The sequence below is a fragment of the Antrostomus carolinensis genome, unplaced genomic scaffold (genome assembly GCF_000700745.2).
Source record: "Antrostomus carolinensis isolate BGI_N321 unplaced genomic scaffold, ASM70074v2 scaffold13877, whole genome shotgun sequence".
NCBI classification, from domain to species: Eukaryota; Metazoa; Chordata; class Aves; order Caprimulgiformes; family Caprimulgidae; genus Antrostomus; species Antrostomus carolinensis.
The window spans coordinates 87,323-100,362 of NW_010325424.1; the positions used below are offsets into that span (position 1 = coordinate 87,323).

A 13,040-nucleotide genomic window follows, 5' to 3' on the forward strand; every position below is an offset into this window, starting at 1 on the left:
CGCCTGTTTGTTATTCACACAAACAGAGTTGAAACCGTCTGAATTCCTCAGTTCCCAGAATTCAGATGGTGCACAATGGCCCATAATGAACAGCACCTGTGCTTACCTCAATTACTGCACAGAGCTGAACAACAGCAAGAAGGGCTTTCAAGAATATTTTTTCAATAATAGATTTAGTTATGTCTTTCATAATTGGATTCAAAAGCTCAAAATTTCATTTTGCAACTTGTTCATGAAATTTGTATGAAAAAGTCTGGCATTTATTCAAAAGAAATAGTCTATGAACAAGAAATTGCAAAACAGCCAACTGCTGGTAACTAAGCAGCCAAATTGTAGTCCAGGCACTTGGCAAATACACCGTCTTTTTTATTATTTCAGTAATTGAATTTCTGTTAAAGCGTGGAGCATAATTTAACATCAGGAATTTATTTATAATACAATAGTGTTTCAGTAATAAATGCATTATTATTGTCACTTTTAATGGAGTCTTATGTATTCCCTCAGAGACTATGTGGCAGACTCTGAGACAACCACTGCATCAGTGTTGTTTGTAGACAATTGAATTAATTGGAGACAGGGTCATTAACTCGACCTGAATACCTCTGATTGCTTCTGTAAATAAGGTTAGAGAGCAAATGGCTAATCTTTGTTGTCATTATAGATTCTTTTCACATTTTCACACTGCCTCGTATATTAAGATCATTTTGCTAAGCAGCTTTTCAGGCTGTTGTCGTGTTTACAGTATTGTCTTGCATGGCATGCAACCATAATTGTATCAGACTTACATTTCATTTACCATATCTATATAAAACATGATACTTGAGAGAGACCTATTCTGAATTGCAGCACATAAAAACCATTGGACCAACAAATTAATAAACCAAAATGAATAAGCTGTAGCATTAAAAAATAATCAAATCACAAAACAAAAGTTGATTTTGTTTGCTTTTGTTTGAAAATTCCAACCTGCGAGACTTGCCAGGGATAATATAGTGAGTCCATTACTCGGTTGGGAACATGACCTGCAAGGCCAGCTCTGTGTATACCAGCCCGCGAGTTAAATGTTATCCGGCCTTCTGGCATGGATTTTCTTGGAAAATGAGGCAGCAGGCTGTCATTTAAGCACAGATAGAACACAGATATTTTTCAAGGAGGGATCCAAAAAAAGGTTGTGAGCACACTGTTCCATTTCTCAACAAACTTAATAAAGAATGTAGCCTGAGAGGCCTACGAAGGCATGCGTCAGGAACAAGAGACACCCTAAACTTGAGAATGAGGTCAGGTTCACATTGAACTCTGGGATACCAGCTTGTCATCACTCCCATATTCCACCATATACTTAAAAAAAACACATTACTTTCTCAGAAACAGTCTTGTAAGTGGAAGAAAACAGCTGGCAGTGTCTTATAATATGCCTGGTATTTGCATGTATTTCTTTAATTCTAAATTTATATTCAAGATGGGCTTGAACCCAAACCCCAGATATGCAGTGTGAGTTATCCAAACTCTGGAGCCAAGTGTGGGATCCTGAGTCCATCTGTAACCTAGACGATAAGCGATGTTTTATGAATTCAAATTCAAAAATAACAGCCTTTCCACTTCAAAACTAGCAAGTACAGCTTTCAGCTTCAAAACTCTGCCCATGTCAAACTCCCATTGACAGTCTGTTGGTGCAGGAATCCAGCCTGACTTGAGCGTGGTGGGAGGAACATGCTGCCACACTATGTTTTCCCTCAGCAGCCTCTGCACAACTCACTTATAAGAACATTTAGGGATGTTGTTTCATTTAAAAATCAAAGGAGGAAACAAAGCATTGAATAGCTGCTTGAGGATTTTGAAGGCATCATCTGAACTTACAGAGTGGTCTTGTAGGTTTTGCTCTGCAAAAAAAGAGAGATGTCAGCCAAGCAGTGTCATTACTAAGCAGGATCCAGCTTAGTACTCATCTGAAATTCAGGGTGAGCCTTTTAGGTCTGTGCCACAGCGTATGTGTCTCTCCCTGCTCATTTGGAGTGGATGCAAGCACTGATGGTGGTCACCTTGGAGCCCTGCTGTAGAAGCAATCAGTCCTACTCTGCTGCTTTGACCATTTGTTCTCCCCTCTACTGGAGAGGCTGGCTTTTGAGCTCTGTCCATCATTAATTTAGCTGTCTTGTCCTTTATATTCCAAATACTGCAGGCAAAATTGGAGAGGGTGGGATTTCTTTAATTCTAATGCAGAAAATAAGTCAATACTTCTCTACTTCCCTGCTAGTAGAGTGACATCTTGCTACTGATTTTTGCCATTAATGAGCAAGAAAGCTTCAGGTCTCATGTAACAGGCAACCACCACGCCAAGCTAGAGCATTAGGAGACTGAGGTGGGCTGTTGTGTGAAGAATGCATTTGCACCTTACTAAAGGAATGATTATCAAGTTGAAGACAATAAAAAGTTCAAGGGAGGTGGAACTTTGCCTGTTTAGCTCTATATCCATGAGGGCTTTGGGTCTTCCTGACCTCTGCTTGTCGGCAGACCTTCAACAAATCATTGCTGATACAATAACCCTTCATCAGTCTGAGGAACAGTGGATGGTGGTAATGTTGAAAAATCCATTTCTTGTAAGTCAGAGTGAAAGGTTCTTAGCTGGAGGGTTTTTAAGAATAAATAATTTAACTAATCCTAAAGATCTAAATTATTTTGTCCATATTGGAAAAATAGACAAAATGACAATTTTTTTCAGCACCATATTGACAAAATCCACTTTGTATTCAGGATTAGAGTCACTCCACTTCTCTTTTCTGGAACTCCTCTTGAGGAATACAGTGTTTATCCACAGTCCTTGCCAGGTCAGATTTTAACTGCCTCTGCCAGGCATCCCAGCTTTTCTCGGCCTAGGTTAAGAAAGCAGGCAATGTGACAGAGGGAATAAAGTACTGAAGTAACACTTCCAGAAGGCATCCGGTGTTGCAACTGTTAATTCCGGCGACCCCAGTTAGTCTTTCCCATTTAAATCAAAGCTGGCTTCAAACTTGTCCTCAGCAGGCAATGCAATCCTTCTATTTGTGGTGATTTGACCTGACTCCCACAGAGCTCCATCCCAAAGGTGCTGAGCACCACCAGCTCCCTCTGGAAGACATGGCAACTCTGTTTGCCCACAAGATCCCAGCAAGTACATGCGGAAGCACCTCATAGGATCTTCCTTTTATTTTGGTGTTGATGAAAAAGGCTGAAAGACAAGATGTTCAGCCAGATAAGGTTAAAGAATTAAAGATTCTCTGTTTCCTTTTGCTATCATTCAAAATAACAAGCATAAAAAACTCTGTTTAAAATAGCTGAGCTTTTTGACTTAAAGGGTTTTCATGTTGAAGATTTAAGATGTCAGGTTTAAACATGACACTGATAATATTAGGCAAAGTATGAGAGCAGATACTTGTAGGAACTGTCATTTTTTCCAACTGTTTATTAATGGCCTTTTGTGATTTATAGTGAATGTTGTGAAGGATCTTCAGGTCCATTTATCACTCAGAGAACCACCTTTTTTTTCCTTAATACCTATAGATGTCATAATTAAGGGGAGATGCTGCTTAAAGATTTAGCTCTGTTCTTAACATAAGATCCTCAAGATGATATTTAATCCTAAATAGATTTAATTCCTTTTTTCCAATCTGTAAAGCAGTGTATTATGTAACTGGCAAAAATCAGCAGCATTAAAAGGAGCTCACATTAGACAGAAATGTAGAGAAGGTTTAGATTTTCACTCCAAATGGAGTTTTTCACCTCATTTTAAAATAAATTGTAAAGAAGACAGCTATGTTTCAGCATTCAGCTTTATTAATATTTTATTAGACAGGTTTCTTCTTGTTCAAAAAACAAGTCATGTGTGCTGAAGTACATCTTTATACCCATGAAAGGCTCTGGTGGTGTGCCATAAATTCATCATGTGCCTTTAGGAATACTTCTTTAAAAACTGTTTGAGAGTAATTGCCCATTATTAATAATGATGATTCCTTTTTATTATTATGGCAGTAGCAGTGAAACTAAGTGTCTGCTCATGGTTTTCATTACTGTCTGTGTATTTTTGTGGCCCCTGTTATCCCACAACTTAAATCTGATGAACGTAAATATGCTTGGAGCCTCACAATACTATCTGTATTAAAAACAGGGAAGAAGTCCCAGCACTTGAATTGTTTTGTGCATGAAATCCCAGACAGACACAGGAATCAAAACAGTTTTCTAAAGTGTCAGACCGGTGTTATAACCACAGGGTTGTCTTTCTTTACAAAGACGCAGAAGTCATCTCCATAGAGGTGGATTATTTGTGACTTAATCATTTGTGTACATGCCTACGAGCCATGCCATGCCTCTAGCACCAATCCTGTTGTTTCATGCTTTGTACACTGTATAATGAATGGAGATTGCTACCAGTTTGTGAGCAGCTGAAGCTCATTTAGTAAAATATTACCCAATTGGTTCTGATTGTACCCAGTTTTTATCTCTGTCGTTTTCTGTTTTGCTCCTCATGCTCCTGACAATAGCCACAGCTGGAGCAACCTTGGGCCTTTTCTAAATAGGGTGGCTTTAACAGACTGCAACAGTCTGTTTTCCCTTCTCTGGCTTGTAGAGACTCATGTTCCCAGTTCAGCCTCTTTGCCCTGGTCTGGAAGTGGTTATACTGCTGATCTGCTCCCAAGGGATTCCCCTGGAAAGAAAATCCTCACACCGTTTCCTGAGCTGACGTTGTGCCATTTATACATAGCGCCTGTGTGCTGTGAAGCTCTGGAAAACCAGGATATGCCTTTTGGCACCTTTTCAAGCTCAGAGGTGTTGCCTTATACAGGGAAAGAAAAAAAAAATCCTACTTTCTCTGACTGCTTGGTTGTTCAGGATAGTAAAGTTAGCTTTCCTCAGACAGCAGATGAGACTGGAAACGTGGAGGGTTAGGAGGTGCCATATGGATCCATCTGCACCAGTGTGTTTTGGTACCATAGCTCCCAGTTCTCTTCCCACTGGACTCTCTGAGCTGGATTCTGTTCTCAATTAGAACTGAAGCAGAACTGAGTTAGAATGAGTAGGGTACTTAATTTAGAACGTTATGTGTACAAGCTTATGCCATACATGAATGAGAAAAAAAGCCAACACTTTGCTTTTAGAGGTTCACTATGGATGTTTTTTATCATGACCACACTTGGACTTTCTGATTAAATAAGTAAAATCAAAGTGCAAACAAGTGACTCGTTGAAAAACATTCTATGTTGACTTAAAATTATAAATCAGTAGAGGGTTGAATTGTACTTGTAAACTTTCACAGAAGATTCACAAACTGTACTGAAAGATGCAGTATTCTCCATTTCCTTTGTGAAAAATAAATAAATTTCTCTATGTCAATACTCATATCTAGCTTGATTCAGTGGGGCAATATTGATATAATAAAATGGTTCCATTTACATCAAATGAGACCCTTTGGAGTCTCACAGTAAAAGATAGTATTCTTGTTCTTCCAGATGCCAAACAAACAGTAGCACATCAGAGCATAGTACAAATAATGTTCTCTGACACTTGAATCCATTCACTAAAATATTGTACATCAAAAAGTCTACATACATTGCATTCCCTGAATAATATCATACTCACAAAATTGTTTCCAAACTCTGAGGTGAGCAGGGTGATGCATGCACAAATCATGGATACAATATTGCTTTTAATATGCAAAATCCCCTTCTCTTCCATTTCAAGTGTGTATAAGAGTGCTGTGAAATTGGAAGGAGAGTGATTACCATACCAATAGTTCAGAAAGTTTTTTATGTGCACCGTTAGGGATGTGCCATTAAAATTCCTCCTCTTCTGTTTGTTTTTTAATAATTTCACAGGCAGTTTGCTATGTTACACCTGTTCTTTATCGCAGTTCTAACAAAGAGTCAGAACTTACTGTAGCCCAGGAATCAAACTAGAAAAGGGTCAGAATAGGACAGTAGAAACAGTACCATGGTTAAAGTCACATTGCAGATATATATACACAGTTCCACCTAGGATTTGTGGCTAATATAATTCTTTATTGGAAGGCTTTGACCTTGTTACGGATTCTTGGCAGCTTTTCCCCACTCTATTCATTACTAATGCAAGCTGTCAATCACTTTAGTTCTGCTTTGACATAGATTGTGGCTCATAGGAGTTAGCTGTGTTGTTCTTTTTATTTCTTTCATCTTTACTATCCTTTTTTATGGTCTTTAAAGCTGGAAGTATAAAAGGGTTATATGTATATGAAAAAAATCCATTTCAGTAACTCTATGAACCTTGTTATAAATAGTCTTTGATTAAAACAGTTACTTTTGAACACAGTAAAATGAGAATGTGGCTTTTTACATACAATATCTTGTAAATTACACCCCCCCTCAAAATGAATCAGAACTCCTATTTGCATTACAGTGTTCAGGACTGATACAGGCAGATCAGCTGCCACATCCTGAATAACGTGTTAGAGAGGTTTTCCCTTTCCATATGTTTTGACATGAGAGAGCCATCATAAGTGATGTCTTACTATGTGTGCTAATGTCAACAGAAGTAACAATTTCCACACCTTGTTTCATTTCATTGACCTGGGTGCTGATTAATATTTTAAAAGGGCTTGATACAGGTTTTCAGTTCCTGTGTCAATGCAGTCTTTGAAAGTTGAGATTTGAATCCTACCAGCCTGATGATAAATAATTTAATACTAACCAATGGAAAGACAGTGAACAAATCATTCAAAGCAATCCTTTTCCTTCAAAAGCAATCTAATGGCAGTCATATATAAGTTTGAAGATATAGATATGAACAATTCATTATAAAAAAATGGCAGCTCCCTTTCAAATTAGAAGGGAATATTACTTCCTGATAATGGTGTAAGAATAGAAGAGAAATAAAACTTTGTTATTGAACAGTTATGATATTAAATTCTGACACTAAATATTAATCTGCTAGGTGCTGCTCTATTATTATCTGCTAGAATAGTGAAGCAGCTTTTTTTGAACATTTACACAGAATTCAGTGAACCAAATAACTCCTAGTAATGCCCCTCAGGTTTACAGTTTGTCTGGAGAAATAGACTGGAGGAGAGATTGGGCTGGCTTCTGAAAAGCTGAAGCCAGTTTGTTCCTCTCTCTCTTCTCTCAGAATTAAGTGTAGTGACTGGGAGAACAACAGTATCCCCCCCAAGATTGAGTGTTACCATCTACTCTGGAAGATGCTGTAGTGTGGTTGTAGTGCACAAAAGTCTTACTCAGAGCTGGGTGCCCACTTTTCAGTGCCCTGTACAATCCGAGTCTTTGTTCTGAGGAATTTGCATTTTAAATAGACAAGCCAGATTAAGGATAGGCAACATAGTCTCTTTTACTTAGCAGGAACTGATGCATGGACATATTTTCTTCTCAGACACAATGGAAAATTCATCCAAGTCCCAATCCAGTGCCTCAACAGGAAGATCAACCACTTTGTCAAGTCTGTAGTCATTTTTCCAGCATGGGCTTTCCCCCTTCCAGATTTCCTTGGTTGAATTTTCCCTAAAAATAGGCCTGTGCAGTAAAGCAACATTTGTAGAGTGCTGCTTCTTATGGAAATATATCGCCAGCATTGATATACTGTTGACTCACTGGTCAGTTCCCATCTACAATTTCCCACTGCCCAGCACCACTCTGCTTTCTCAAAGTTTACATTTTGATTTCTGGATAGAGCAATGGAACAAGTGACCAATTCATCATTACCCTAGAGAGGAAGGGTTGGAATGAATAAACCTATTGTCGGAAGGCACTGTCTGTTTGCCAAGTTCTTTTCACAGCAATTAACATGACTACATCTCATTGGTGAAAAGTTCAGAGAGATAGCTAAGGACTTGTTAGGAATTTTTGTTTCTTGATGAGTTTTACTGCAGTAATCTGAACTATAGGACTTTTTATTACATATATATTTACAGGGTAAAAAGTTTATTATTTTTCTTATTAGAAGTTAATGAGTTTTAGTACTTCACATTATCTTTATTGTAATTACCAGGTTTAATCTTGAAAATAATTTATTACAACAGTAGAGTAACTGATGTGTTGAAAATAATATAATAATAGTCTAGATAACAACAACAACAAAGTGTAAGCCACATGTTGGGCCTTCAATTCTCTAGGCAGCCTAATAATCTAGATACATAATAATGCCTTGTCTGCTTTAACTGACTTTGGAAAAATAACCCATGAGTTAAAAAACAGACAAGTTGCAGGGAGACATTTAAATCTGGGCAGATCACCCATACCAGTGAACTGCAGTGAAAGAAAGATGGTTGGTGTGTGATGAGCTTGATGCAGTTCCTCCCCAGGAGCCGTCAGCAGCCGCTTCAGTGCCTGGACAGATACCGCACACCTGCAAGTCATAGCTGCTCTGTAGTTAAGCTTGAGTTCAATGAGTGCTAAAAACTACTGGCAGCTACTGGTGATACTGGTGTTTGTCCCCTCCTTCAAAACATTTCCCATCTCATACTTCGTGCCCATGCTTTGCACAATCATGCTACCAAGGAGCAAGGGACAGGGGAAGTACCATGTGCTGCAAAAAAAGAGAGAGGTGAAAATGCTGCAGAAGAGCTTCCTTCCAAATTGCTTCCAGGTGTGCAGGTTTCTTCTGTCTGCTTAATTGTTTGATAGCAGGGAGGAGACTAGCTTACCAGTCTGTAGGCAACTAGAGGCATCATCATGGTGGCCTTTGTAAAAGATGGAGGTCTGGTTCTCCTCCCACCTACAGTATGGGTGTCACTCCAGTGTCTCTCATCTTCATGGCACAGGCAAAGCTACTTTGGAGAGGGGTAAGCAGAAGCTGGTCCATCTGGCCTGGGTAATGGGGATCCTTGCTGCTGAGTCTAATGTGTATTTTTCCTCCCAGAAAGCACACCCGTGTAGGGCTCTGCGGCAGGGCAGAGCATGCAGGATGCAGCTCAAGTGCTGAACACAGGGCTTGGAAAATGGGGAGAACAAAATGAGAAGGGGGGTGAAACTGATGTTTCCATTAACTGCAGAGGGGCATCATGCTTAGAGACTGTGAGAGGCCTGCACTGAGTATGAGATGATTGTAATACCTATAATGTTTGCTTTGTGTGTTTGGATTGCAAGCTCTTTGGCCCAAGGACTGTGTTTCATCATGTATTTACACAGATCCCAGCACAGTGGGTCACTGGTCTTAGAAGGGACCTCCAGTCTCAAGTGATAATAATGAACTGGCTTTCTTCTGAGTGTTATTTATCCAAATAATGCTATGTTCCATTGTGCAGCATTGTTTTTATTATTTTTTTTATTTTTTTGGTTCAAGTGAAATAAAAACATTGTCCACCCAAACACTGAGGAACAATATGAGTGCTCATCTCCTGCTGGGAAATAAAAATTCAAGAGTTTCAAATACCAGTGCTTTCTGCCCTCTTTAGTCACTTTGAGGACTTGTGTCTGATGATAAAATGCTTCAAATCCATTTTAAACCTTGTCCGGGCTTGCATTCCTTGTCTGGATCTTAGCAACACAAAAAAGCTTGCTTTTCAAGAGAGGCAACCCCCAGTTCATGTAGTTGATACTTACATGAAGAAGTCCAATTTATTTCTATAACAGCTGCTTGAATGCATATTTGCAGAATCTATCCCAGCATCTTTTAAAACGTGATTTAACTTAAAAGCTGAAGAAGTCTTTGGGAAGAGTGCAAACCAACCTGTTCTTTTGAACTAAAAGATACATTTTATTTAAGGAAAAAAATGCAGAATACAACCCAAAATCTCTCCACTGAACTCATCTTATTGGAAGCAAATAATTTTTTTCTTCCCAGGCACTTGCATGTGAAAAGTCTGTATATTTCCTTCCATTCTGCTGAACAGCATTATTAGAAGTTGATTGTGCCTGTAGCTATGTGCAAGATCTCTCTATCTTTAGTATGGTGAGATGCTAGGAAAGGCATTTTGGGTCTTATCTGATTGTTTTTCAAAGCATACAGAGTTACTCTGAACCCAAACTACATGATGAAAAGTGAATGCTTCTGCTTTAAAAATGTAGCTCAGCAATGATGTCTTCAGCATGAAACAGCCCAATGTAGCCAAGACATAATTTTATTATCCCAGATGAAAGACAAATATGATCTCATTGTGTTTTGTATGAAAAACATTATTTTGAGTCTGTCTGGTTCCTGCAAGCTTGCTGAGCTGTGTTATTCAGTAATGTTTGGCATATGGTAACTTTTTCTGAGGCTGGTGGGCAGAAAGAAAGAAAATAAGGCCAGGCTGGAACTGCCATCTATTTCCATGGGTTTATTCTTGCCCTTTGAGTTCTTTGTCAGACAGTTGCAATCTGCTACAGAACAACTCCAGTTGTTTTGTGTAAGTGCATCCCAGCTACAGTGTCAGTTCTCTTCCAGAGTGCTAAAAGACGTAGGTTGTCTTTAAAGGCTAGAAAGGTCTGGCCTTAGCGGCTGGGACACTGGCTTTTCCTTCTTTGATCTGTTATAAGAGGTGGTCTTCTTTGTATCAGGTATCTTAATGAGAGCAAACTTGCCAGCTCTCACAACAGAGCATTTCTTAGGCAGATCTGCACAGACATGTGAGCAGCCCCACACAAATCCTTCTGGCTGGGGGTTACCTGGGGCTAAACCACCCCAGGCAAGGAGCTGTGTCACTGCAGAGTCTGGTGCAGGTTTACATGCCCTGCTGCAAAGATGCATTAATTCCCTGCAGGCACTGGGCCACAGGGGACGTGGCTGATGCCCCACCAGCTCGGTGCAGCCATGGACCCTGATCTCTGCAGGACTGGCATGTGCCAGGCAGCCGTTTGCCCAGCCATGAGCTCCTAGAGAGGCTGCTGAGCATTTAACATCTCTTCATCCTCACTGCCGGCTCTCGGCTAGGGTTGTGAGAACTGGAGTTTTCAGCTAGTTTGAAACATTAATATTACCACATTCACTTGAATTTTGGGGTGAAAACAGAAAATAGAAGTGAAACAGATGAAGTTCACAGATTTAGGGAAAAGGTCATTTCTAAATTACAACTTCATTGTTCTGATAAGTCCCTAAATAACTTTTTTTTTTTTTTTCAAGGCTGATATTTCATTTTGGTATTTTAGAATGGAATTGTCATCTTTACCTCCTCAGTTTGGGAATCCTTGAAGTTTTTTCTATTTTTTTTTTCCTTATTCTTTCTTCTTGGAAACAATTGCGATGAAGTAGGAAAACTCAGTTTTCATCTACTTTTAATGCTTTACAAATAGAAAATATAAGACCAAAATTACAAGATATTGAATGGAAAGGCAAACTCCCCCACAAACACATTCACTTTCTCTCCATTGTTCTGTTTCCTTGTTTACTGGAAAGAAGTGAAAATAAAAAAGAAGTTAAAAATGTGTTTCCTTACACTTGCTTGAACTTCACTGTAAAGGAAGGATAAAGAAAGAAAAACAAGCGCCTAAATGGTTTCCAAAAATAATGACATTAAATACAAAGTGAAAGATCCATTTTTTAATTCAGCAGTGTTTAGTTTTCCATAATACATTTGGAAATGCCTGTATTTTTAAAAGCATCTGTTCTTTTCATTTACCTGTTACTTCCAGTTGAAATTTTTTAAGTAGCTCTACTTGAGTCAGCTGAGTGAAGAGCTTCTTGAAGAAGGGGAAAAAAAAAAGTATATGCTCTTAATGAGCAACAAAGTTAGTGATCTGTAGCAGTTACCCAAGTGAGTAATTTTGTTTCATTAATGCACCCTAAAGCACCCAGCTGTTTTGGCAATGGGCACTGCAGGGCCATTGCAATGCTCAAAGAGGCTGTTGTATTGCCAGCTGCGGTGTAAGGGATGGGTTTACCAACAAGGAGGGAGAAAGGCAGTAGCTTGGCGTAAGAAGAAAATTAAAGACCATCTATTATTGTCATGGAAGCCAATGGCAATACTCGTAAAGGCTCTAGCAGAGCAGGGTCACACGTCAGGTTTTTTTCTGGCTTTTCCAACCTCCAATTTCTTGGTTACTGTAGATTTTTAAGAGCGCATCTTGATGCACATAGCACATCAGTTTGAAAGGGGAAGGAGGACATATACCTGGCTTACTTGAATCCTTCTTGGAGGAAAGTAGAAGAGCAGATAGCAGAAACTAAGGGAAAGCTCTATTATAACTTCTAAGCATCTCTGGATCATTTGATATGGGACACACACAGCATATGATATATTAGGGTGAAGTATTGAATATCCATAAAGGAGCACTAGCAAATGGTGTCAATTTTCAAACACTTTGCTTTGTCAGCTTCACAAATTTAAGATCAATCACCCAAAATTCTCTGTATAGATCAGCTGAAGAGACATAAAACCTTATGGTTATCTCCCTGACAAAAAAGTTGAAATTAAAGATGAGTTTATAAAGACTCAGACTGGCAGAATTCTGTAGTGCTAAAAACTGGGGTATCCAGCCTCTCAGTTTAGAAATAAAAGCCGAGGAAAAACAATGACAGCCAGTGCACTGCTAGTAAATACATCTTGAAGGACAGCTGAACACGCAGAAAAATAGATTTCACAGAGAAGCTTATTTTCAGCATGAATGCCATTTTCTCACTGCATTATCATAAACATGAGAGAAAAAACAGCTATAAATAAAAAATTCCTGGGCAGTCCCTGGAGACTTGTCAAAAATGTGTAGTTTTTGTATGCTGCAGTGTAAAAATATTCATTAAAATTAATTTTTAAAATGCCCTGTCCAATATTAGTTGCCTTATGTCCTTCCTTTGATCATAAATTATAAATGAACCAGCAAAAAATGAAGAAACCATGATTCCATTAATGAATTATTTAAGTGTGATTGTTAGTTTTCGCAATCATAGAGCTAATAAGCTCAGGCTGGTGACACTGAAGTGTTTCTCATTTGAGGGTGGTGAGGATGGTAATGTTAACACCATTATCAGTGTGTCCAGTATAAACCCAAAGAGCTCCTTTGATGGCTACGGGGTGGCATGGCCACTGGAACTTTCATTGGGTCTGTACTACAGGAGAGAGTTGACACTGAGGAAAGTTGGTGTGAACAGGGTTCGCTGGGTTGTTCCCCCCCCCC

At 39.0% G+C, this 13,040-nt stretch overlaps 1 protein-coding gene across 1 annotated transcript in view; it reads left to right on the forward strand.

The window, feature by feature from the left end:
• Window positions 1-13,040, forward strand: part of AFF2 (ALF transcription elongation factor 2) — a gene marked incomplete at its 5' end in the record, with an annotated part of 117,373 nt that overhangs the window by 80,149 nt on the left and 24,184 nt on the right. The gene's annotated exons all lie outside the window — the stretch shown is intronic.